Below are 14,404 nucleotides of genomic sequence, written 5' to 3' on the forward strand. Positions count from 1 at the left end.
AAACATAAAAGAATCAATATACCCTGGGTATGAATAATGTAGGCATGAAATTCTGTATTAAATGATCTCACATGCAGAATCCAATCACTCTTTGAAAAGCTTAAAATCTCTCCCTTGAATAAAGGCCTAGCATGTGTGTAGCCTAAAATCCATCACTGTTAAGTCTTGTTATCCTTTTGTCAGTCACAACAATTAATGAGTTAATTATCTTTCCCCACACACCTACGTGAAGCCCTGTAAGCCTGAATTTCAAGCATAATGTTTAAGAGCTGGTTTCAATACCAATGCCCTGCCAAGAGTACAAACTTAGAATAGAAGTGTAAAAATACAGGATGGGAGGGTCGTTTATGTTTTTCTTTCTTTCTTTCTTGGTGGCAACAGAGAAGCTTAGTTTGCTTATTTAATGGTTAAGTAAAAGTTATTGCAAAAATACTCAAAAGGGTGGTCACTGTGACTATGTAGAAAACAAAGAATCCCTTGAATCTCCTTAAAAGACTGTTCTCCTGTAATGTTGAATGGGTAACTACTGCCTTTTGAGAGAGACATTAATCTCAAGAAGTTAGCCATTTCTGACATTAATGATCATCCTATCTTTTGTTTCTTGAAGCCTTCACTGATTTTGTGTTTGCTTTTAAATACCTCCCATCTCGATTTATTGTGGTCATAATTAAATGATAACAAAAGTAGTCATTGAAGTTAATGGAGTTTAGCTAATTGAAATGAAAAAGTGTGGAGATAAATATTAACTAACTAACTTACCAATTTTGCTTAATTAATGAGGCTTCCAGATGAAGGAGGCACAGTTTGAATTTATAACATATATTTTTGCAATAAAAATATAAGAGTATATTTCCTTTTTACAGATAAAATAAATCTTTATATGGAGCTGCTTAATCCAGGAGTGTTTGTGGTGATTGACTATCCATCTGCTAACTTCTTAGAGACGTGGTTTAGTGGTGATCATGGCAATGATAGGTTAATGCTTGAACTCATTGATTTTAGGAGTCTTTTCCAAAATAAAAATTTCATACATAGTTCAGCTACATTAATGTTTGACTATGCCTTTGAATTAATTTTATGATCAGCATTTTATTTGAGAGAAATTAATTGTAAGCACAGGATAATTAACGGGTTTCCTTACAGGTCTGTGAGCACAAAGATATAAATAGACACTTCTAATGTTTATCATCTCCCACTGTTAAACAGTATGTTTGGATTTTACATTTTACACAGACGGGGAAAAAAAAAAAGATACAAAGGATTTATTTGCTTTCCCTTACTAATTAGAGAAAGTGAATGCGATCACCTATGAACTCTGTGAGAGATGAGAGACTGAATTCTACAGATCAGTATCTCTTAAATGTTATTTCTGACAGTATTTCTGTCAACAGCTTCCAGGCAGCCTGTAGTAAATTATTGGACACCTGGCCACTGGGTCATGTAACTTTTCTGTGCCATCATTTCACCTCAGGCTATAGGCAATTGTTGGTAGACTCAAAATTATTTTGCCTTTTATATTTGCACTACTCAATTTAATTGGGCTGTAGATCTCTCACTTATTAGATGTTTTTAGGTTAATCTCGAAGTTGTATTTTGAATGACTTGTGTTTTGGTTTCTACTCAAGAGTGTAGCTCTATTACATCATCAGATTTTCAAGTATTGCTCATGTATTGGTCTTGTGTAGCATCTGTAATTTTTTGCTGAAGAGTTCACAAAAGCAAAAAGAAGTAACCATTATTCATGCCAAAGCTAATAATATTTTCAGAGTTCACACATAATTGTCTTAAATATATTTTTGATAAATGAATAATATGTCATTCTAAGAAGATACTTTCCAGAACTTATTTCTTAGGTCATTCAAAAGCACATAATTTTCTTCTCATAATTCTTCTCATAAATCAGGAATTTCCATGATAGTATGCTGTGCTGTGAGAAAGTATGTGAAAATTATATAAACTAGCACATAAAACTTCCCTGTGATCTGTCTTGAAAAACCATGCACAGCAGTTAGCATAATTCTATCAGTAGGAGGTATGAAAAACACAAAGGCCAGGAGTATGACTATAAATTTTTTTACAGAGGACTGAAATCATGTGTATTACATCACTGTTCAAACTACATTGAAACATCCAAGTGACTAATAAGTTTTGAGCAAGCTGAAGGGATAGAAGGGAGATTGCTGTGCTCAGGTAAGAAGATAGAGCTTGGATTGTGAGGAAGGCAAATGGAGATATTGTTGGTGTTCTGGTGAGGCTGGTGAAAGGATTCGCTGTATTATTAAAGTATTAACAGCATATTAGGCAGCAGGGATGGAATGCCAAAGCTGGACATACATTGAGGTTCTGCCAGCAGTGGATTTTCTTTGACTCCTGGCATGAGGAAAAAAGGAAAAAAAAATATTAACCTGTTGTGTCCTATGAGAAGGAGAAAAGGGTGTTTCCTATTACCTTCTGGTTCTTGATCTTACTCATCCCCATCATGTTTCTTAAAAAGTCTAAAATTATAACCTTGAAAATATTGTAAAATGATTACTTGGAATGACTATGGAGATAGTCTTTCAGGAGATCTCACTGTACTTCATAGCAGAAGCAAGTAATACAGGATAAGTTGCATATCATGGACAGCAGGAATATATCCTTAACAGCAAGTCATCAGCAGGGACTCAGGTATCATGTTCTTTAGCTATAGTTTATCAAACAATTTCTCTGGAAGAAGTCACAGAAATTTAGTATTTTTCAGATTTTCTAGAATATGCCTTATAAAGCAGCTTAGATCACCAGATAGGCTCTATAGACATTGACCTCAATGATAGGGAGGGATTTTAATATAAATATTGTACATCCAATTCTTCAAATACTATAGAAGGAAAAAAGGAGAATGCTAAGATCTGTAGGCAGCTCTCCCAGTTTCCCAGGTAGGAGTTGAAAACTTCCATCTCAGAATCAGGAGCATTCCCTGTTACACATTTATTGATAACCTCAGCAGCAGCCCAGCCTTGAATTTGAGCTCTGTTGAGCTTGACAAGCATTTACACTTTGTGTCCCTGCTGTTTGCATTACACATCCATTACAGGATTCTGCTGTACTTGACACAGCCTTGTATAATTTTGGTCAATGGTCAACATTTTCTAGCAGGTCCACAGAATTGGTAGAAAATAGACCTGGAAAATGCAGTGCTTCATCCTTTCCCATCTCTTTATGGCTAGACCATCTTTAAATGATCTTTACTGGTACTTTTTTAACCTATTCTCAGACACTTCAAATTATTTCTACAGCATCCAAAGCAATTTGTTCTACTGGATTATTACCTTTATTGTTAAAAAGGTTTTCCTCACATCTAAACTGAATCTTTCTTGCTGTCATTTAGGAGCACTATTTCTTGCTCTGTGCATGATAAAGTGCAAATTGTTCCTTTCCTCTCTGCAGCAGTCTTTTATGTTTTTAAAGGCTAGTGTCAAGTGCCTCTACAACCTTATCTCCCCTGGATTTTAAATAACCATTTCATTTTTTTTCTTGGTTTTGATGTTTTCTAAACCTTTGATCATTCACTGGATTGTGCCTAACTGATCAATATGTTTCATGAATCAAGGTGCCTAAAATTGAGCAATGATCTTAAGATACAGCTACACTGCTGTTTGTACATACTTTCTCTCTGTTTATGTGCCCTTTCCAAAAATGTCAATGTTTGAGTCATAGTCATGTTGTAATCCCTTTTACCAGAAGGACTTTTTCTGTATCACTGCTGCCAAATGAGATATTTCATAGCTTGTAGTTATGCTACGGACTGCTCATATCAAAATAGAAATATTTATGTTTGTCTTTACTAAATTTAATCTTATTTTTTCAGGCCTTTTGTCTAGTTTATCAAGATCCAGTTCAATTCTAGTCCATCAAGCCATTCTCTTGAAGTTTCATTTTGCTTAACTGCAGCAGCCAGTACTAGAGTCAGTAGGCATTTGTAGAAGTTAAATACATATGTTTTTCTATTTGATAGTGATCTCAGTTACACGTTTTCTAACCAGCTTCTGAGAGTTGTATCTAGAGCACTTGTTCCCAGGTTGTTTACAAGAAATAGCACTGTATTAACACATGGTAATGGTAAGGGACATCTGTTGCGTCTTCCCTTCTCACGAGTCCTATTTCTCTATTATAGCAAGTAATCAAATTTCCTTGATATTGTTTGTTCTCAATAAATCTTTCATTGACTGTTAAACATATTTTTTTTTTTTTCTTGGCACTTGTTTGTTCCTACAATTTTCCTGAAAAATTAAAGTTATATATTTATAATTCAGTTTTCACAGACCATACTTGGCTCCAAGGAAGCCTTATTTTGTTTCTCATTAGTCATCCAGTATCACTATATTCCAATAACTCTTTAGAGTAACCACTACAGTATATTGCTTAGGTCACCTCTTTAAATTATAGAGGATAAGGGTTATTGTATCAAATAATTTTAAAGTCCCTAACTTTCATAGGTGTTCAAAAACCCTTTCCTTATTATAGGTTAAAATACTATGTTTTTTGTCATTAACAGAAGTTGCATCAGTCACCCAAATGCAGATCACACTCATTCTTTGAAAATGTTGAGACAAGGAATGTCATCCATCAGTTCACATTCTTTATGCCATTTACAAATAAATTTCCATCTTTCTTTAACTGTAGCATGACATTTTCCTGCAGCATATATTACATTTCCCACATAATTTTCCCTTATCACTTACATTGCCCCTCTTGTTACTTTTTATGTCCCCTACTAGCTTGGTCTTTTTAGTGCCTTGTACCTCCTGATTTTCTTCCTTTGTGTTATTACTCTGTCATCTTCCCCTTGAATCTGACTTAATTTCTGCTTTCTGTGAACTTCCCACTTAAGTCTTGAGGTCCAAGAAGAACCCATTGTTTAGCCAGGCTGATGTCCTATTAGACTCCTATGCTTCCTTTATAATAAATGGTGTTTCTGCTTCTGCTTCTTTGTTTGCCTATATCTTATGTCTTAAATTTGCTCTCTATGATATCCTAAATGCTGAATATGTAAGACAAAAGAATTCTGTCTTGGAAATGTCACAGCTTACAGAAGTAAAAAATACTTTATGAGAACATCTGTAATATGCTCTTGTTCCTGCTGAATGAATATTAGTGACAGTCAAGGAAAATCATGTCATGAAAGCACCATTTTCAGTTCTTGTACTTACTGGATCAGTCATAAAATTCTTTACCTTGATGATAAAACTTTAATATTATAGCCCAAATCATTGATATAAGCAATATATATAAATATTTATATACTGAAAAAAAAAAAACTTAAGCCCCATAAACGCAACTTTAAAATACCTTTCTAAAAGTTCTGTTTTCCTTGACAGAATTTGTAACATCTTCTTGAAATGGCATATACATTGCTACTATCCCATAAATATTAATACAATTCTTGTTCAGAGAATCGAATTGTACAGCTATGAATATCATTACAGTGGTACCTCAGTGTGAATCAGATGCCACTTAGGAAGGCACTGAGTCAGTTATGAGACCCATACCACAGGTTTAATACATTTGGAATTTGGGGTCTTCTCTTGAATATATTCAGATAGCTCAGTGGCAAATCTCTGTCTGTTGGATTCTGAGGATAAATTTATTAAATTTTAAATAATTAATCTATGTTACAGACGACAAGAATTAAAAATTGGTAACTTTAAGGAAATGTTCTGGATATCCCTATAGCTAATAAAACATTTGATTTTTATTTTGAAGTTCTGACTCTAGGAGCTCATAAAGGAACATTTCAATGGCATGCTAAATGCACTACAAGAAATAAGACATAAATACTGTTGGATTCTCAGATTCTTCAGCTGTTCTCTTAGCATATTGCATTTTGGCATTTAAAGGCTGCATGACCAGAATCTAAATAACTTTAACTAAAACAAGATGTCTGATAAAACCAAGTTTAGAAAGGTATCAAAAATTGTTTTTAGTGCTGTCCTTAAAAGGAGGCAATAATCTGTACCAGATGTGGTCATCTCAAGTAGCTCTCAATATACTTGCCTTTAATTCTAGCAAATTAAAAGTAATACTATATGCTTTAATATAGTGAGCCCTATATAGTGAGCCTTGATAAAGCAGGGCTCTTACTTGCATCTCCTTCCATCTGTTGTTAAAATTATAGAGAATAAATTAATAAGCAACTAGTCACAAAACCTAGGTCTTGGCTGAAAAACAGATTTGCTGAAGAAGGTGTTCAGGAGAGATTTACTTTCAGCTGTATGGTTTAAACAAAGAGGAGGAAAGACTTAAAAATTCCATGTCATGTGATATTTGCTTGCCTTTGAACTTAGAGTGTAACTCCCAAAGGATTGAAACATTTCTCATTTCTGATAAGCAGGGGTGGGTTTAGGAAGGCAGGGCAGCTGGCTGCTATTCACCAAAGGTTCAGATAAGGAGCCAGCCGCTGGTGGGTTAGACTGAAAGACCCAGGGCTTGTGCCAACTTGTACCAGAGAAACCTAAGATACATAGACCCAATATATGACATAAAACCAAAAATAAGCTGTGGAAGATCAGGGGCATTCACAACGCCCTGTAAGGTAGGTGCTGCTTACCTAGAAGAGAACTAGAAGCAAATCCAAGGAAAAAATAATTGCAGTTGCCGGAGAAAGTCTGAGTTAAATCAAGTTTGAGTTTAGGCCCTCCAAAATTGCTGTCCTTACAGAAGTCACTCTGCAAGTCTTTGCAAATCAAACGTTGAGCCGAGGAATAATTAGTCACATGCTGTTGCCACCATATTCAATGTGCAAAAGTAAGCAACTCAGAGCACAGGAAGAATATATGTAGGAGATTTCATGTGTCTAGATTTCATAGAACTGATAAAATTTGAAATAATCTTTAATAGGAAAAAGAACTCAGTGTTGGAAACATTTATAGGCTGTATTCAGCTAAAGGAAAGGTAAGTACAGGCCATTTCTTTTCAGAACTGTACAAATCACTTGGCTGCTGCAAGGAAATTCAGTTATGCACAAAGTATGATCGTAACTGCATTTCAACATTTCCCTACTGTAAGGTAAAAAGAAAGGTCTAATTTTCAGGTAAGATGCCAGAGGTTGTGATTAATCCAGTTGTTGTGAAATAGTAAAAAGTCAAGACATTTCTTCAATTTCATTTAGTTATAATTCTCACTGCCTCAATTTCACATAAAAGAAATCTGTTCTCCTTTCTATTACCTATTACACAGCACTTGCCACACAAGTCACCCCAAATTGCTCCATCACCACAAGTTCAGATGTGCTGCACCCTTGAGACAGAGCAGACACGAGTCTGAGGCTGCTTCCTGGGTTGTGTTGCATGACTGATGGGAGATTTGTCCAAGGTCCCACTGAGACTCAAATCACTGTGGAGCTTCGGTGTCCTCTCCCACACCCTGACTGCTCTGCTGCCTTAATATTTAGCTTTTTAAAATGTTTCTTATTTTAAAATGTTCCTTATTTAAAATGTTCCAGCCAGAATTTAAGAAAATCCAAGATTCCTGATGTGCATTTGTTACTGATATTCTTTTACTAATGATGTTTTTTCTTGGGCATTTCTATACTGCTTTTATAGAAGTATTTGCCATACAACATGGAAATATCCAACCTTGTATTTCCCTCAGCACGAACATAAGAATAATTTATTTAATCAGAGAGAATATGCAAACATATGTTCTTTTTAAGGTGGGGACAGAAAAGAAAAGATTGAGTAAAGAGAGGAATTTCAATATCAAGAAGTACAGCTGCTTTCTGACCATGGCTAATCTGTTATTCAGAAAAGGAGCTTTTTTGCAGGTTGACAGCACTGGGACACAAATAAAAGAAGACACTTTAGAAGTAAATGACAGGAAGAGCTTAAACTGTGGTAGTCTGTCACTTGGATTTTTAACAGCAGAAGGAAGCAAGTTATCCAGATTAGAATTAGGCAAGAAATTGGTGGCACTGCTAGAAGACATCTTGGATTGCATCACTGCTACTTAAGCCTGGCTGACAACAGAATCTTCACTGAACAAGATGTCTTAACTTTAAGGAAATTATAGTGTTTAACAGCCACAGACAACCTGCCCAGATCACTTAAGTGAAATACAAGTGAAGGGCATTGACAGAGAAAAGTGTTTGAGTACTTAGTAATTAAATCAGTTAATACTCACCATTTATTTGCAGAATCAAATAGGACGCTAATGCAGAGAGGTAGAAGCCTAGGCAATTTTTTCTCCTTTTTGACCAAAGAAAGAAAGAAAGAAAGAAAGGTTTGTCATAAAAAACCCTTCAACTTTCCTGATAGAAAAAGTAATCACTAGGACCTTTTCCAACTTATTGAGTACCATACTTGAATATCTTACTTTATTCTGTGTTGCTGACCAATCTTGCATTTATAATAAAGGACTCCTCAGATGATGATCCTCAATATCAAGTAGATCAAGAAAAATACCATAGAGCCAGAAGAAATTTTTGGAACATCTAGACTTATCAAGATCGCTCCAATCTAGTTGAGGCTTAAGGTCTTTCCTATAAGGTCTTTCCTTTCCTTTTCTCCTTCTCACTGAGTTGAAGACATTATATGCACTACCATCCTGCATCTTCCCATATTTGAAGCAGTGTCTCTATATAGAACACCCAGTGTAGGACTGACTTTTGAAGAAAATTATCCAAACCCTCTTGCTGAACATGGCCTGTCTTGGTTCTGGAATTCAGGCCAAGGCCCTGTACTGGACAGTATATCCCTTGATCCTTTACCAAGATCCAGGGATATATAGCACTGACAAAACATATCAAAAAACAACTACATTTTACATACTACTGTATGTAAAAACAATTACATTTTTTCTACCTTAAACCTCTCTCCTTTGATCAGTGATGTTCCATACGTAAGTTTCAATTTATTCATAGCCAGCCTATTCTTTTTAGATTTATCATGTTCTATCTCAAATAACTTCAAAGCAAAAATATTTTAAGACCTCATTTTTTCTATCATAAAGAATGAAAAGCCAAGCTATTAAGCCTATCTGCAGGTTTGGTTGTCTATGTCTGGATTATAACTATGTTCATGTTCGATTTCATCAACTCTACATTCACATATAAGCAAACCTTCTTTTTCCAAAATCTCTCATTTCTGAAAATGAAAGGCAAAGAATTGGTTGAGATTTTCCAATCCCTTTAATAGTTTTATATCACAAAAACTTCTCTCTAAAATTGTCATTGAGACAAATAATTTAGAGAAAGAAATAATTTTAAAAATGTCTTAATACATGGGGAAGTATTATTTATTTTTAAGGAAAAAATACCCCAACAAAGAAAACTTTTAAAACCTGGGTATTTAGATGGATAGACAAGTAATATTTTTGGTTGGTGAAATACTTAGTAAGTAACGTGTCCTTTTGGTTCAGCCAATTAACTAGAAAATTTGAAATCTTTTGGGAAATAAAAGAGATGAAGCTATATAAATCAACAGTGAAAGACAAACCTTTTAAATTTTGTTATAACACAGTACTTGAATCTGAAACCCTGTTATTGAATTTGCTATTGAAGTCTTGGTATTAATTAACCTTCAGTTATTGTTGGTCCTTTAGTGCATTGTGAAAAACAGGAGAATCTTGGTTTTGTCTTACTCAATTTTCAATAATGAATATTTACACAGAGGGCAATAATTTATGTTTTTCTGGTCCTCCCCTAATTAGTATTTGCATTTAGAGCTCATGTCATTGTAGGATATTCTTCACAAAGTAGGATATTTTCAGGCTGTTATTCAGAAGCATATTAATTATGAACATCTATGTTTGCATAAAATTGTCTGATAGCCTTGTGATAAATGCTGAGTTTTTCCTGAAAATCTACCTCCTCTAAGGTCACCAAGTTCACTTCAAATCTTTAGAAATAGAAAGGATATGGCATGCTATTGAAAAGCAGTGATAAAACCTGTGTGTATCCAAAGGATTTGATTTAGAGATCTTTGTGAAATGGTCACGAACAGGATTCTTAGCCTACGGTTTGGGGATGTGTCAGCATTTCCTATCCAATGAATGTATAAGCAGGAGCATACAGGGAAGCCAGCAGCAAAAGGAATAGCCAGGGAGAGACACGGAATGATTTATCATATGCTGATGATATAGGTTGGCTGGAAGTCGTGTAACACCAGCAGGCCATGGTGCACTTGTACTGCGGTGACTGAGAAACAGCTGAGATGGGACTGCAGCTAGAGTTGTCATGGAAAACATTGGGGTGACTCTGGAATGTGAAACCAGGGAATTCTCTGGAGGAGGCAGCAGAGAATTAAAAGATCCTCCTTTTGAGTTTGTTGCTAGCTGGTTTACAAGCTTTTGATTTTAGCAGTTAGATAGGAACCCAAGGAATTTTTCTTGCCTGATCTTGAGTGTTGTGGTAAAAGAATTGTTCTTTTATCCCCTTAGGATTACACTAGTGAAATGAAGCACAAATGAGACTTTACCTTAAGTCTAGGCAGAATCTAACATTGATTTTCTTGTGACTTTCCACATTTTTAAAGATGCTGAATGAAACTAACAAAACAGCAAATAAACAAAACATTTTAAAAGGCCTGGGCCTCATTAAGAACAGATATGTCTGCTCATACTGTAGTTAGAGTCTGAAATGCATGCTGTAGCATGCCAGGACCAATTTCCTTAGAATCTGCAGTATATGATTGCTGATTCTGACCTCTACATAAAGCATACATCTGTTAAAGGCTGTGCCTATCTCACATGCTGAGATATACTGTGCCTCCCAGTGCATTCATTCCCAAGATTTTTTTCAATGAATACTGGAACAGAGTGTGTGATAACTGGTTCAGGTGGACAGAGGATGGAAAAAGGAACAAAAAATTAGAACGTCCTTAATTAGTTCACTTCTAGCTAGCATGTTCCCATTGACAACACAGGTGCAGTAGAGGAATATCCATCCATCATGCATTGCTAAAATCTGTATCATTTTATCACAGTTAGATCTTGATTTTTACCTTCCATAAACTAAACTGTGCTAGAAAAAGAGTGAATACTCTTCAACAGTGTTTCTCATTTGTGCTGACATAGAAATCTACGTATTTGGAGGATCATTGAGTGCTGTGGGACAGTTATACGAGAATCATTGGAAGGATAAACTCAAAAGCCACACTACTGCAGAATACCAAAATCCCTTTGGGTGGATGACTGACGTGGAACAGCCACTTAATATCAACATGTATCTAATAGCAACAGCTTTGTATTATGTGGTTACTTCAGGTAATGGAGGCCTGGACCCAGCAGCCTGTGGCTGCTCTTGATTTAGTGCTAGTTTTGAAGTGGAAAAGTTATTTGTCTTCTGATAATTCTGCCAGTTCTTCCTGGAACTAGATGTTGGTAACCGAAACTTCTTACATGTCTCTATTGTCACAACTGATTCACCTGGAAAAGGTCTGCCATGAGTTCATAAATCTCAGATGAATTAAGTTATTTCAATATATTCAGTATAAATCCTTAATTTCTGATATTTCTGAGGTGCGCATATGTTTCGCAGAAAGTTCTTTTCTGGAGTTTTCTGCATTTTAAACAGTTATATGCTCTTTTTTTGCTGAATACTTCATCTTAACAATTAATATGAAGCCACATAGCTGTTCTCAACTTTTCAATAACCAAGTGAAAAACTGATGTCAGGCTATAAAAGGATATTTGATTTATTTTATTTTTCTTTGCCTTTAAAAAATATTTTGCATGTTATATTAGAAAAATCTTATATTTCCAAGAAAAATGATTAAATGGGTTAATTTAAAAGCAGTCATTTAGAGTGGAGAAAAGCAGACTACATTTTTCTGAACAATTTTCTCTGCATTTGCATTCTACAGCCAAAAATAAATTGTTAAACTACAATGTGGACCTCCCCCCATCAATATACAGGCTTCCCATTTTCTATGCATATAAGGAGATGCCATAGTCTTAGAACACACACTAATTTAAGACCTGTAAGTAAGGTCTATGTATGTTCAGTAGATATCAAAAGTTAAAATGTTACAAATTTTTAGGAAAGCCACTAAAAAAATTAGAAAACTGTCCATATATGTGCCCACATGTTGAGTACTGGATGCAGTTCTGCTCCTTGATTTTCAGTAAGGATATTCTAAAACTGAAAATGAAACAGGAAAGAAGACAAAGGAGAAATTATGACAAGTAATGAGGAATAATATCACTTACAATAAATGACAAAACAAAGATGTACTCTGATTAAGTAAACACTGTTATTGTAACTTTTCCCCAATTTACTAATTTCTCTGGTTTGCTACTTTTGCATGTCTAGGAATTTTATTTTAAAAGGCTAATAATTATATATTGATCATTATATTTACTGCTTGATTGCTCCATACTCACCTGTTTGCCAATGGCAAAATTAATGAAACATATAGTCCAGAAAAATTGGTTTGAAAGGAAAATGTATAATCCAAACCCCAATCCATAAATTTATTTTATTTTATTTACTAAAGATATGAAGAATATATTAGGGCACTGAGACATTATGATAATCATTGATGTCTGACTAGACTTTCAGTCAAATTCTAAATGCACATACAGTTGCATTTATTTATCTTCATCTTTTCTGGAAGCCACCAAGGACTTTGTGCCTTTTGTGGTCTTTGAGAGAAGATTTCACAAAATGTTAACTGTCCATAATGTTAGTTTTTCACATAAAATTTTCCCAGCCTAAATGCTAGGCTCAGGCACTAGAATGGGGTGATCATCTGCTAAACATGAGAAAGAATTATGGAGAAAATTTTGTTCTTCAGTAAAACAAGATCTCTTTCTTTCTTTTCCTATGTATTTATGGCACAGACATACTGCATAATCAAGAGTTTGATGAGTTTCCAGAGATCTAATAAAATATAATACAATTCCATTGCAATCAAAACACCTGAATAAAGTAAAACATTTGAATATTACCCATGAAGTTATCTTCTGTGTTTAAAGTGAAAAATGATCTTAGAATTTCAGAGAGATTTGATTAGTTATGTTTTGGGTTGTTTTGAAAAAGTTTTGTTCACCTGTCATTTTTCAAATTCATGTGATTGTTCACCTGTTTTGCACAATGAAGCATATAATTAGCACTAAAATTGACTTTACAGTGGCTTTTCAGAATTCTCCTGTTCAATACAATGTGGGTAAGGACAACAGAAAAAAATATCTCTGTGAAGTAAAAATGGAGCAGAAAGATTCATAAGGAAAAGAAACATACCTTTGCTAGGTTGGCTGAAACAATTGGAAGAATTAAGCCGTTTGAAAGACATGGGAGAATTGAATGAAGAAATATGCCATCATATTTTTTCAGGTTTTTTTTCTGTTTTCTTATCCGCTCTTTCATCCTTGCTTAAGGAGATAAAGTTTTCTTCAGAAATGTTGCCCTCCTCACATGCCTTGATAGCTTCTGTTACCACAGCATTACTTCTACAACTAACACCTGTTTCCCAATGCAATGCAGAGAAGCTGGGAAATGAAAGAAACAAAAGCTTATGGTTTGTATACATCCTTTTTTGTCAGAATTGACCTGTTTGTAAGGCTTTCAGAAAGACTTCTTTAACTCATATTCTGAGTCCTACCCTGGGTCTCCTCTTGCACTAACACACTTGTAGCTGTCTTTGGAATTTATCATTTTTAATGGGCCAATTCATGATGACTCATTAAGTGTTGACTTTTATTGTCATGTCTTAATCCCTGGTTTGTACATGTTGGCAACAGAAGCAGATTTGATTAGGAAATTCAAAATTGTATTATTTCCTAAAAGGTGAAAACTCCTGCTGTGTTCTCTGCAACATCTTATTTAATTTTTCACGTGTTGGATATTGAAGTAAACATTGTGGTATAAATAGTAGTGCTTTAATATCACAGAAGATCTGTAACAGTAGTTTAGCAACTGGTAATATAAGAAATCTGAACTGTAGCCTGAACATAGAAAAATCCCACTCTTTCATGAATAATATAAATACATTTTCAGTCAAGGTTGTCTATTTATCAGTAAAATATTTTGAAATGCTTATACACTACTTTTTCTTTCAGTACAATCTTGAAAAAATGTTATAGGATCATAAAGAAAACACAGTATGTTATTATTAGTATTGAGAATTTATTTTAAAGCAAATTATTCTAAGAAGATTTGTCATGCTCTGTCAATTTTATTCCTGTATCCATAAAACCTTCTCTCGTCTAAACATTTATAGTACTATGAGAAAAGTAATTTTTATTATTTTTTCTGTATGTCTTAAAAAAAACAGTTTTTATTAGAGGCTGTTGGGCCTTTCTTTTTCCTTGCTCATGTTTTAAAAGTATGTATTTTTTGATTTGCCTTTTTTCCTCAGCATCATTTTTAGAATGTAGGTAGGATTTTTTTTCTACAGTACAGCACCTTGGTAAGCAGGAAGCTACACAG

The 14,404-nt window shown here is 34.5% G+C and overlaps 1 long non-coding RNA gene across 1 annotated transcript; it reads right to left on the bottom strand.

The window, feature by feature from the left end:
• Nucleotides 1-1,430: 1,430 nt before the first annotated feature.
• On the bottom strand, nucleotides 1,431-13,453 carry LOC135298137 (uncharacterized). Its single transcript, XR_010360126.1, has 3 exons — nucleotides 13,217-13,453; nucleotides 8,158-8,222; nucleotides 1,431-2,370 (listed from the first exon to the last, which is right to left on the bottom strand). It is a non-coding gene; the product is annotated as an uncharacterized LOC135298137 (long non-coding RNA).
• Nucleotides 13,454-14,404: the final 951 nt, after the last annotated feature.

Source organism: Passer domesticus, chromosome 3 (genome assembly GCF_036417665.1).
Source record: "Passer domesticus isolate bPasDom1 chromosome 3, bPasDom1.hap1, whole genome shotgun sequence".
Lineage (NCBI taxonomy): Eukaryota > Metazoa > Chordata > Aves > Passeriformes > Passeridae > Passer > Passer domesticus.